Source organism: Colobus angolensis, unplaced genomic scaffold, assembly GCF_000951035.1.
Source record: "Colobus angolensis palliatus isolate OR3802 unplaced genomic scaffold, Cang.pa_1.0 Scaffold13, whole genome shotgun sequence".
Classification (NCBI taxonomy): Eukaryota; Metazoa; Chordata; class Mammalia; order Primates; family Cercopithecidae; genus Colobus; species Colobus angolensis.
This window is the reverse complement of record NW_012114252.1, coordinates 1625345-1638161: the sequence shown is the minus strand read 5'-3', so window position 1 is coordinate 1638161 and position 12817 is coordinate 1625345. Positions and strand designations below refer to the sequence as shown.

The 12817-nt window shown below is 35.9% G+C and overlaps 1 long non-coding RNA gene across 1 annotated transcript in view; it reads left to right on the top strand.

Moving 5' to 3' along the window:
* The first annotated feature begins 329 nt into the window (after positions 1-329).
* Positions 330-12817, top strand: part of LOC105505824 — an 86065-nt gene continuing 73577 nt past the window's right edge. The window contains exon 1 of the long non-coding RNA XR_001000812.1: positions 330-398. This is a non-coding gene — a long non-coding RNA (uncharacterized LOC105505824). The remainder of the gene's footprint in view (positions 399-12817) is intronic.

The following is a 12817-nucleotide window of genomic DNA, read 5'->3' as shown; positions in this document are numbered from 1 at the left end:
TCTTCTACCCTCATGATCAGCCCTCCTCGGCCTCCCAAAGTGCTGGGATTACAGGCGTAAACCACACCGCTCCTGGCCTCAAATCAGTTTTCAACAGATGTGAGTGCTCTCAAAATTCTCAATGTATGAGATATCTTTACAAGAATCATTACTTATTACAAATCCTGGCATATTTCTGTTTCTTTTAAATGCAGCAGGGTGAAAATATGTTATCTTATCAGCTGCCTCCGGAACTCCTTTCCAGGCGGTATTGTTTTGTTTATGCAACATTCACTGGGACAGGGAGACCCTGAGGGAATGGGTGTTGGCAGGAATGAAAGTAAAGGAGGAACAGTTCTGCTTCTGTGAGCCAGGTGGAGAAGAGAGGGTAGGAGCCGAGAAGTAGTGTTGGAAGTGAGGTGGGTGTCAGAGATGCCAGAAAGGTTAAAGCCTGGAGTGCTACATGGCATAAATCTGTCCCTCCTTGGGATCCCCAAATCTCCAGTAGAAGTTTTGTTACACTTAATAGGCTTGATTTTTGTAGCTTTTGGGAGATGGGATAGAAGAGGGACCTTTGTTCTATATTTGGGATGACCCCAGGATGAAAATATAAAAATAGGCATGAGACACAGGGCAGGGGTAAAAAATTCAACCTGAGAAAGAAAACCATATCAGAAGAGATTATGAGAATTTAAGGCACACCTCCACCTTCTCCATTCCCAGGAATTTGAATATAATTAGGGAAGATTTTGAATTTCCACAATCCATGCATTTGGGTGTTTGAATTAATCTTATTTAGATTTTAAGTAGTGAGGAGACCAGGTGGACATCATGATTACACAATAAAGTGTGATTCCTTCCATGATTGTGTTTGAAACTTCAGAAGACGTCTTTTGCCCATGTTTTTAGTGGATTTTCTTTTTCATATTAACGTGTAGAAGTTCTTTATATATATGAATACTAATTCTTGGTCAGTTATACATGGAGCAAATATTTTTCTGCTATATGGCTCTTTATTGCTTTTATAGTATCTTTCGATGAGCAAAGGTTTAAAGTTTTAATGAAGTTGTGTGTTTATTAATATTTTTCTTTATAGTTGGAACTTTCAGGGTCTTAAGAAATCTTTCCCAATTCTGAAATCATGAAGATAAACTGTCTTCAACAACTAAGTTTTAGTCTTGAATCCATTTAAAGTTAATGTCTATGTATGATGCAAAGTATGGATGCAATTTTATTTTGTTTTACCTTTTTGCCATGGAAGTGATAATAATGAATATTATTTCACTTTAAACTGCTTTATCTTAAAGTAAATATTCTCAATGTTTTGCCATTAAGTGTGGCATTTATTTTAATGTTATTTTTGTACATGTTCTTTTTCAGGTTAGGAAATTTCTCTCTTGCCATTTTCTTGTTTGTCTCCTTGCTTGGATTTTTTATGGGTGATACTGAATTTCATCAACCCCCTTTTTTTGTATCCATTGGGGTAATAACAAAATTTTCCTTTTTTATTCTTTTAGAGTAGTAACTGATTTTAATACTTTATTATTATTAATTCAATCCTATGTTTCTGAAATAATTCCAGCTGGGTCTTGACATATATATACTTTTAAACAATGCTGTGCTCAATTTGTTGAATTTATGCTCATAAGTAAGATTGATAAGTACTGTTTTCCTTGTTTTTCCTTGGTATCACAGCTTGAGCGCTCCATCTGAAGCTTGAGAACTACATTCGAAATGTATTGAGGAGACTATTACTTTTCTATTCTCTGAAAACTTGTGTAGGCTTGGAGTTATCTGCTACAAAGCCATTTGGATCTAGTGTTCTCCTTTGGAGAAGATATTTAACTGCTGACTAATTTCTTTAATGGCTCTAAGACTACTAAACTTTTACCTGCTCTTTGAGTAAATTTTGGAATTTGTATTTTTAAAGGATATATCTATTTTGACGACATTTTCAAGATATTTGACATTACTGTTGCCCCTAAAAACTTGTCGCCTTTTTAAAATCTCTGTAGCATGTACTGTAATGTCTCTTTTTTATTACAAATATTTCTTATTTTGTGTCTTCTATTTGTCTTTCAATTGATCTAGCCAGAAGTCTTTTTGTATTATTAATCTGTCCAAAGGCTTAATTTTTGGCATTGCTGATTCTCTCTATTGTATGTTTTGGCTTCTCATTGTTATGATTTTATTTTTAATATTTCTTTCCTCTTATTTTCTTTGTTTTTGGTTTTCTGTTCTTTTTCTAAATTTCTGGGTTGCACACTAAACTTATTAATGTTGAACATTTCTACTTCTCTAATGTAGGTATTTCATGATATATATTATACTCTATGCATCAATATACCTATGTCAAGTATTTTTTGTTGTGTGTGTGTGTTTCTTTCATTTTTTGTGTATTTATTTATTTATTTATTTAGAGACGGAGTCTCACTCTGTTGCCCAGGCTGGAGTGCAGTGGCGTGATCTTGGCTCACTGCAAGCTCCACCTTCGGGATTCACACCATTTCGCCTGCCTCAGCCTCCCAAGTAGCTGGGACTACAGGCACCCGCCGGGCAATTTTTTGTATTTTCAGTAGAGACAGGGTTTCACCGTGTTAGCCAGGACGGTCTCGATCTCCTCACCTTGTGATCCACCCGTCTCGGCCTCCCAAAGTTCTGGGATTACAGGCGTGAGCCACAGCGCCGGCCGTGGTTTTTTCCTTTTACTTTTTTATCCTCAACTTGTTTAGAAGCTATGTGTTCCGCATCTATTCTTCTAGAAGTATCAAAACATTTACCTTCATCCTGAAAATTACAAGAACCTTAAAATGCTTTAACTTTCATCTCACTTCCTTTCTGATTTACATACGGTGTTTCCTGATATTTTAATTCTGCTGATCTTTAAAGACAGAAATTAAATGCTACTATTTTATTCAATCAATATTGTTGAGATTTAATAAAAAATTTAACGATATCTCTGCTTATGATCCCTTCTCATACTCAGACCTCCTCCCTGGTTGCACACTAAATACTGCCTAAAATACATCCTCAGACTTTCCATTATTAAGGATTTGGGATGACAAAATGATTTTTAGTTTGTTTCTTTCTCAGTTTTTGTTACAGAGATTCAGTTTTACTTCATTTACTCGAAGGAAGTAGTTAAAAAGACAGGCTGTGGGACTGAGGGAGGGAGAAAAGTTAATTCATCTTAAAAGGTAGAGAGTTTCTGTTTGGGATGATGAAAAAGTTGTGGAAATTGATAGGGGTAATGGTTGTACAATGTTGTGAATGCACTTAATGTCACTGAATTGTATACTTGAAAATGATTAGAACGGTAAGTTTTATATTACTGTGTTTACACACAGACTCGCACACACACACACGCGTGCATGCACAGGTTCTGTGTGTGCATGTATAAATGTACCTGTATTCAAATCACCCATCTCTTGCTAACAGTGATTTTCAGGCAAGTAAATTAACCCTGCTCTGCCTTTCTTCTCTTACCTGTCGAACGGAACTAACTGTACATGAGGTAGACTGCCTACCTCAGGGTTTTTATGAGGACTAAATGAGGTGGTATATGTAAAATGATTAAAACAAGGCCAGTTTATATTCACTATTCAGTAAGCATTAGCTATTATTATTGTTCCTTGTCCCTTATATGCAGAGATCACTAGGCAGTGATAAGAAAGACAACACAGGCCTAGGGAGGCCATGGAATTCACTCCAAGCTTAAACCCAAGCTGAAAAACGTCTGTGCTGCTTCCCCTGAAATCACGGCTGCATACCCCATGATCTCGCACAATTCAGGCTTGTTCCCACTCACCTTTTCTGGGATATGAACCTGTGACTTTAATTTCATCATTTAAAAACCAAGTTTCAGTTTAATAATTTAGTGTTTAAGATGGTTTATGAAACAAAAGTCATCATCCTGTGAGGGTAACTGTCGTACCCTTTCATGTTAGTGTTAGAATACTTGAGTACTTGTCAGAGAACAAATCTTTGGCTACCTTTCAATTCTTGTAATAGTCTGAAGGTGCTTGTGAGTAGGATGATTTTTGGCTGTTTTATGTATTTGTTTGTAGTTCTGAACAAAGATATCTGTTTAACCTGGATGTGAAGGCCTGGTCTATTTTCATTCTTTAAAATTGTTTTTTTTTTCCTTTCTTGTTTTGATGTCTTGAAAAAAATAAAATTAAAGATATCATTGTAGTTTATGAAGAAAAATAATAGGAAGTAACACAATATAAACATGTTTAATTTCTTAATCTGCAGATTTTGTTGGGCATACAGTATATATTTTTGGATATGGTTAGGAAATTGCTAAAGATTTAATCAATATGAAAGAATTAATGTTATCTCCATTCTTGTAAGAGACATATTCAACTGCAGTCATTAAGATTGCTAACCTTATTTATCAGGCAGTCCAAGTATCTTTTAAAGGTATGTAGAATGTTTAAAATACTTATACATGAGTAGACTGGAAAGAGTTTATATTGAAATTTACCCAATTGTTTGGTTTGGAAAAAAATGTAAACCTCTGTAATCACATTTGTAATATGAAAATTATTAGTGAAGACAGAAAGTATCTAACTGACTGAGAACTCATCAACAGAGGAAAAAGCTTCTTTCAGGCACCCATGGGATATCAGAGCTCTGCAGCCCCTTGACGCTGAGGGTCCCTCACAGGCACCGCCACTTCAAAGGCTCCCTTCTTCCCAGCTGGCTCTCCACTTCCTTTGAATTCCGCGAGGAATATTTCACCAAGCTGGAAGATAAAAATACCTTTCAGGGTCAAAATCGCACAATCTTTAATAATAAGATGTTTTAATTGGCTTTTCTGCTTTTGTTTTTTAAACAGGGCAGCACAGCCTAATAACTTAGAGCTGGCGTATCTTTTGGGGGTCAAATGTAAGAAATCCATGAATTCCAACTTTTTAATGTTACACATAGAGCAAGATCTGGTGGCCCTTGATTTTCGAACCTATTAAAGTTACGCCACAAAAAACTTAGTGATGACTACTGTACACTGCTGGTTTTATGTAATATTTTAAGTGCAAATTAAATCTCTCTAGGAGGGATTTCATATTCGTTGTTTGTTCGTAGTTTTTGTTTGTTTTGAGGCACATGGGACCTGGAAGAATAACTCACTTTAGAAATCAGCATCTTCAAAGATGAAGTATTGAATTTTAAATCCCCAAACTGATGAATCATAGAGCTGCAAGGGATCTTGTTTTGTATTTTTATTCAGTTATTTTGCCTTTTAAAAGGATGTATGTTATGTAGTCAAATAAGGTTATAGTCCGTATTGAAAGTTTCTCCAAAGAAATAAATGTAATATACAGTTCACTTTTTCCAGTAGTAGATAGAGCTATTTACCTTATGGAAATAGAGAAATCTAAGTTAACAGTTTACTTTCTTCTCGCTTTTAAATGTAATGTCTTCTGTCTTTTATTGTTCAGAAGTTTGCTGTCAGTCTATTGTTGATCCCTTGTAAATAATCTGTCTTTTTTTTTTCTGGTTTCTTTAAATACCTTCTCTATGACTGTAACTCTACAGTTTCAATATTATTTGTCTATCTATCTATACAGTTTTAATATTATTTGTCTATCTATCTATCTAGCTATCTATCTGTCATCTACCTGTCTACCTATGTATCTATTTATCTATCATCCATCTATTATCTACCCACCCATCTATTAATCTTGAGAGGATCTTTTGCTTTTTGACTCATGAATGACAGCCTGAATACATTATCAATTAGTAACATTCACAGCCATTATATTTTTGAGTAATATTTCTACATTTCCTCTGTTATCACTATCCAGAACTCCAAAGAGCTGTATATTTGAACATCTGATTTTGCTTTCTTTAATGCTTAAATTGTTTTTTATTTTCCTAATTCCTTATCTCTCTTTGATACATTTTAGGTATTTTCCTTATCTTTCGATTTGTCAATTGTGCCTTACATTTTGTTTTATCTCCTATGTCATCTGCCTATTAAGATTTAATTTCTATGATTATATTTTTTACTGTTACAAGTTTGAATTGTTCTTTCTCAAAGCTAGCCAGTCTTTTTCCATTATGTCTTGTTCTTTTTAGAAGTTGATTTCTCTTTCAATAATTTTAAACATGCTCATTTCCAAAGGGTTTATCGGAGTCTTTCATAATATGAAGTTTGTGGGATTCTAATCCTTTTGGCTGTCCCTGCTAATCATTGCTCATATGGAATATTTAAAAGTAACTTTAAACATATTTTTAGTATTGCAATTTTAGGGTACTTGTAGGTACGTAGTGAGCTTAGGTGGAATTCGTGGTTCTCCAATGTAGATTTGCTTTTGCTTCTACCAGATATCCTACAAGCTATCAATGCTCGGAATAATTTTGCTATTGTTGCTAATACCTTGGCTTGGGAGTTCCTAGACAAACTAGTAGAAGAATTCTGAACCTGAACCCACACTAGGTGCTGGTCAGTTGTTTTTGATTTTCAGGGAAGATTCTCTCTCTTTTTTTTTTTTCCTACCTAAGCCCATGGCAGAGACATAGCTTCCTTGTTATTTTGTATGTGAGTATATTTTTGCTTTAGTCTACTTGTCATCAATAGTGAAATATTTTGAGGGTCCAGATTTCGGTAGGGGTTTTAGTTCTAACTTCCTCCTCCTGTTTGGTCCCAAGGCCTCATTTCTTGTCACTTATGGTATTTAAACCCAGGCTGTAAGTTTATGGAAGCTGACCACATCTATCATCCATGGTAAGGACAGCTGCCAGTATATTCGCATACTACTTTAGTTTTTCAACTCTCTTTTGTTTCTAACTCCTGAGTACTTTCTGTTCTTGGACTTTCAACTGTGGATTTAGGTGGATTTTATCCAGCATTTCTGAGTGTTTGCATCTGGATCATTTTTAGTTTATCATTTTCCACCATCTTGTTAGAATATGTCATACAGCTATTAAATGCTGCTCCCTTGAAAAGCCAGTTGATGCTTTAAAATGACCTCTTCCTAAGCAAATGCCATTTTTCTCCTTGGCTTCTCTTTGAAGTGGTAGTTATAATGTGTTGAATTATTACCATATATTTATGCTTCAATTATATTATTTAATGCTCACATAAAAACCTGACAGGTTGGGTATATATGCATTTTATAAGTGAGGATATTGAGACTCAGAGAGGTTAAATGACTTGACTAAGGTCATATAGTAGAAGAATATCACAGGCACGATGTCAGTGGAGGTCTATTCAATGCAAAAACTTTGCTTATAAGCCTTTACAGGTTGAGTATCCCTTATCCCAAATGCTTGGGACCAGAAATGTTTCAGATTTCAGGTTTTTGGGGGTATTTTAGAATATACACATATACATAATGAGAAATCTTGGCGATGGGACCCAAGTCTAAACATAAAATTTATTTGTGTTTCATATACATTTTATACACATAGCCTGAAGGTAATTTTACACAAGATTTGCAATAATTTTGTGCATGGAACAAAATTTTGACTGCAACTCATCACATGAGGTCAGGTATGAAATTTTCCACTCGTAATGCTGTGTTTACCGAAAACAGTTTTGGGATTTTGGAACATTTTGGATTTCAGATTTTCAGACTAGGGATGTTCAACTTGTGTCTCTGTGGTCCACAGAGATAATTAGTTTCAAGAGATACTATTTGATATGAATTATCTGGTATGCTCCTTATAAAAAGTTTTATTGCCATTAATATTTGGCTTTAGAATATGCTATTTATATGTATATATTCACATACACACATGGAATTTTTACATTTAAATCATGATCCCTTCCCATTAATGTTTGACTTTAGAATGCATTTTATGATTTAACAAATTTTCTCCCTGTTTCCCAGCCAGACATTAAAATTAATCAGAGCCTATTTATCACTAATGAAAATTCACAGAATGCCTTATAAATATATTCTTTCATTTAGCTATGTGACAAAGCAATGCTAGCAGTGATTGAATGGCAGAATTGTCTATAGGATAATGCCTACAGTTTTCAGCTTGTCCCATGAAACCTTTGTGAACTATTCCCGTCTTGTTACTACTCACCCTCCCAAACATTGTCCTATGCTTTTGAAGTAAGAGGTGAAGTAGGAAGTGAGCCATGGAATGCTCCTTCTCATTCTAATTTAGTAACTGGATGGGTTGGGGCAGTTGCTAAGACAGAGAATGTTGGAGGTGAGGATCCGGTTTGGGGATTGGAGGAGAAAACAAATAAGCATTGAGTCTAATAAGTTTTAGCTCTGGTGGGACATCCAAGTGAAGATGTCTAGGAGGCAGTTTGGTTCTGGAAAAAAGGGGAGAGAGCTTTGGCCTCCATCTTCCCAATTACAGTGAATTTTCTGGGCAGCAGGGGCTGAATTTATATTTTACAATGTCCCAACACAGTGCCTTGCTCAACAGGTGCTCTCTGTCTAGCGTCTGAGTCCTTGAAGTTATTTAGCTACCTTATCTCCATGCATTTCCAGAACACCCTGTTTACCTAAGCCTTAGCCCTTTCCACACTACATGCCTCAGATGCTATCACACTGTTTTGAAACCTTCTGCTTAATTGGTGTTCTCCCCACTGGACTATAAGCTTTTGGAGAGCAGGGACAGCGCTCTTGTTTATTATCACAAATGGTACCTGGTGCTAAATACATACTCGTGGACTAAATGAGTAGGTGCTGACTAATTATAGTTCTAATTCAATACAGCATTACAAAAACACAGCAGGTAAGGAAGGAAGCCAGGGAATTGTTATGGGGGAATGAGTAGTAAAAAATGAGGGCATTCTCTTTGGGCTAGGTCAGAAGAAAAGTGCCGTGAAAGATAAGCCTCATGAAATGTACTTTTTTGGAATTATTGCTTAGTATTTAACTTGGAAATAAACTGGAGTAAGCTCACTTATTTCTGCTCTTATTATACTTTGGTGTTCTATATACTCCAGTTCCTTATTAATTTTTCACAAGTTAGAAGGGTTATTTGGAATTATACAAAGAGGTCTTCCATTGCTATGAAAGGAATGTGTGTTGGTAACTTCCACTAACATTTATCAAAGTTTATGTGTCCTTAACTCAATGTAAACAAAATGCCTCAAATTTATGTCTCTTACAACCTTTGTTTATCATTAATAATTTTCCTATTTAAATGACACAAAAATGTGCATGCTTTAAAACTATATTAGTTGTTTAAAAATGTCAAGAAAGGTAAAGTTTATGTAGTCTGCCACCTGCTTAATGCCTGTAAAATCATTCCTGCTGGAGATACTGAATTGTTTTCCATTATATTAACATTGCATGAATAAAAATCCAAGCCTTTTAAATCACAAGTTTCATAAGGTGTTGATTGGCCTGGAGCAGGATAAATTCAGACAAATATTTATGGTGCCAAGAGTTGTGTGTATAAATATTCTTCCTTGAAAATGTTTCCAGTGTACTGTTAAACTGCCAAGGTGATATAATTTAACAGGTAAAGCAGTGAATAGAGAGCCAGGGGTCACTGAGTTTGAATTCTTTCTTCGTTCCTACTTTAATATTTGATCCTGAACCATTTGGACCTTACCAAAGTCAAATTTCTACTTTGTGAAGTGAGGACAAATTAATCGTTCAGTTGCTGGGGCATGAGGATAGGGTCTGTGGTTAAAGAGACTTTAAAAATATACAATTACTATTAGAATGTAGATAGTCACAACATTGCTTTAATAGTTCGTTCAGGCTGGTATAACAAGGGCATTAAACCAAATCATGACTTAATCACCTCCCAGAGGCTCCACTTCTTAAGACCATCACTTTGGCAGTGAGGATTTCAACATATGAGTCTTGAGAAGACATAAATATCAGACCATAGCAATTGTCATGTATGAGGGAGTTGGTTTGCATTTATTAATAAACTTCACAATGCATCATCAAATTAATTTGCAGTGACACTTGTTACTATTTACTGACTGCTTGCTGTTACTCAGACACTGCCCTAAGTGCTCTATGTACCCCATTTGCTCCTTGTAACAAAGAGTTAATAATACCTTTGAGGCGGGTATTATTCCAATATCAGTGAGAGTAATATTAAAGGAGGTGAATGAACTCAACATCACCCAGCTTGAAGATGGCAGAATCACATTCAAACCCACGTGATTCTGAAGCCAGAAGTCTGCATTTTTATACTCTATGCTATGATGTCTCCATGCTTTGCAAATGAGGTATCTGAGGCTTAGAAAGGTCGAGCAGTTTGGTGAAGATCACAAGCTAACATACTGGACTGGGATGAAAGCCCTGATGTGTCTAACAAGGGAGCTCTAGCTATTTCTACTATTGCTTCTCTAATATTATTAATGTGCTTGATATCTTTTGCACCACTTTTCTCTCTTGGATTACCAAGATAATTAGAGTCAGTGTTCTGCTGAATGCCTTGACCTCCCTAATCTCAGAAGCCCAATCTTGCTAATGAATTCTACTTTGGGAAATATGAAGGTGGATTATGCATCAAAGGTGGAATCAGCTGCATTTCAACCTTTCGGAATCCAGTTCCTTATTGTTTAAATGAGGGGTTAGGATGGTAGAATCTATGGGTTTTTACCTCCATTATAGTTTAGCGTCTTTGAGTGCAATGAACAAATGTGGTCCATCTACTGAGGCCCTGGTGCCTAACTTTGTAGATATACCAAAAATATTCATCAACTTTAATGAAGTTGCATTAAATTCCTTGATTTCAAGACTAGGTGAAACAAAATTTCCACTCTATTTCATTGCTTTTTAAAATGGCAAATATGTCATTTTCTTTACAAGATGAAAGGAATTAAATATAGTGGCCAAATGATGTACTTAAATTGTTTATTACGTCTTTGTTCGTTAGAACATGTGAGATGGTGGCAGGATCAAACTACTTAGGTAGATCCATTTAGAATAATTCGTTTGCTTAATTGAGATGAAGCTGCCAAACCAGTCGTGCTGTCTTGCTAAGATGGTTGAGCAGAACATACACTGTGGAGAAGAACATTCACAGAGTGTGTAAAATGGTTAAACAGTAAAACCCCAGGTAGTTGCAGCCATGGGATATATTGATTAGGGACATGAAACTAGTGTCAGAGAGCCCAAGGATTTCAACATAAATGGGCGTATTTTTAATTCTGACTTCACACTGCTCTCTTAAGATAGTTGTAGAGCATGATTGCTTCTAACTTAATAGCATTTACACTAACACGATTTCATGTGGGTAGAGGAAGAATGGAAAGTTTCTTCAGCATTAAGTTCCATGTTTCTAGGAATGTCCAATGCCAGCAGCAGCAATTGAGCAAACTCAATTACATCTGAGTTCCTGCCACTTGTTGCCACAATACAGGACCCTTCCAGTTGGTCCCGTGGTGTCGTTAGTAGGTCAAATAGTGCTGTCTAAATATGTGCACGCTCTAATCTTTGAAACCTGTGAATGTGCTACCATGCAGGGCAAAAGGGACTTAGCAGATGTCATTGTTTCCAGACTTTGAGATAGGGGAGATTATCCTAAGTTATCTTTGTGTGTCCAGTGCAATCATATGAATCTTTAAAAGCAAAAAAATCTTTTCTGGTTTTTCTGGTGGCCAGAGAGATGTGATGAGAGGACTCAACCCATTGTCGCTGGCTTTGAAAATAGATTAAAGAGGCCACAAACCAAGAAATGCAGGTGGCCCCTAGCAGATGGAAAAGGGAAGAAAACAGGATTTTATCCTCCCTAGAGTCTGCAGAAAGAAGTACAGTTCCTTTGATTTTAGCCTGGTGAAACTTGTGTTGTACTAATGATCTATAAAACTATAAAATCGTAATAAACTTCTGTTTAAGTGGTTATATTTGTGGTAATTTGTTAGTGAAGCAACAGAAAACTAATACAGTGTCATTGTACATATTTCCTGAATCACAGCAATGAGATTCAATAAGAACTACCTTTCGAAGGGTGTGTTAGGTATGGTGTTAAGCTATATGTGTGTGTGTATATATAATTATCATGCAACAACCACCCCCTAAAAATCTATATTATTGTCTCCATTTCATAGATGCAAGAACATACGTAAGTTCTTTTTTTAAAGAACTTAAAGTGACTTACATAAATCACCTAAGTAACTTACATAAATCACATATCTAGTAAGTGACGCAATAGTTATTTGAAACCAGGTCAATCTGGAGTAAAAACCCGTAGTGGGTCTGCACTACCCTTCATATACAAAATGTTAGGATTATTTTTCTTTACCGGAAGGTATTTAAAAGCAATCACGTTCATGTAAAAAAGACTTTGTTACGTCAGATCTTTAGTTACCTTAGATGTCAAGTCATTTTCTCCGGAAGAGTGCCTGGTATATTATAGGCATTCAACATGTGGTAATAGAATGAATGATCAGTGTTGTTTAATAGACATGTGTGATATAGGTATATGTTATTATGTTTATTGTATTCTGTGTACATATTATATTATACCATACCTGTATATGTATAGCTATCAGCTTTTTTTTTTTTTTTCTTTGTAAAAACAGCAGAGAGATGTTACTTTTGCCACTGAAAAATCAGGGATTCAAATAGGTTTCTTCTACATCTATAACATTTGAAGTTATAATTACATATTATTTTTAAGAAGTTATTTAGACCAGGGGTGGTGGCTCATGCCTGTGATCACAGCACTTTGGGAGGCCGAGACAGGCAGATCACTTGAGGTCAGGAGTTCGAGACTAGCTTGGCCAACATGGTGAAACCCCATCTGTACTAAAAATACAAAAAATTAGCCAGATGTGGTGGCGGGCGTAATCCCAGTTACTTGGGAGGCTGAGGCAGGAGAACTGCTAGAACCCGGGAGGCAGAGGTTGCACTGAGCTGATATCATGCCACTGCACTCCAGCCTGGGC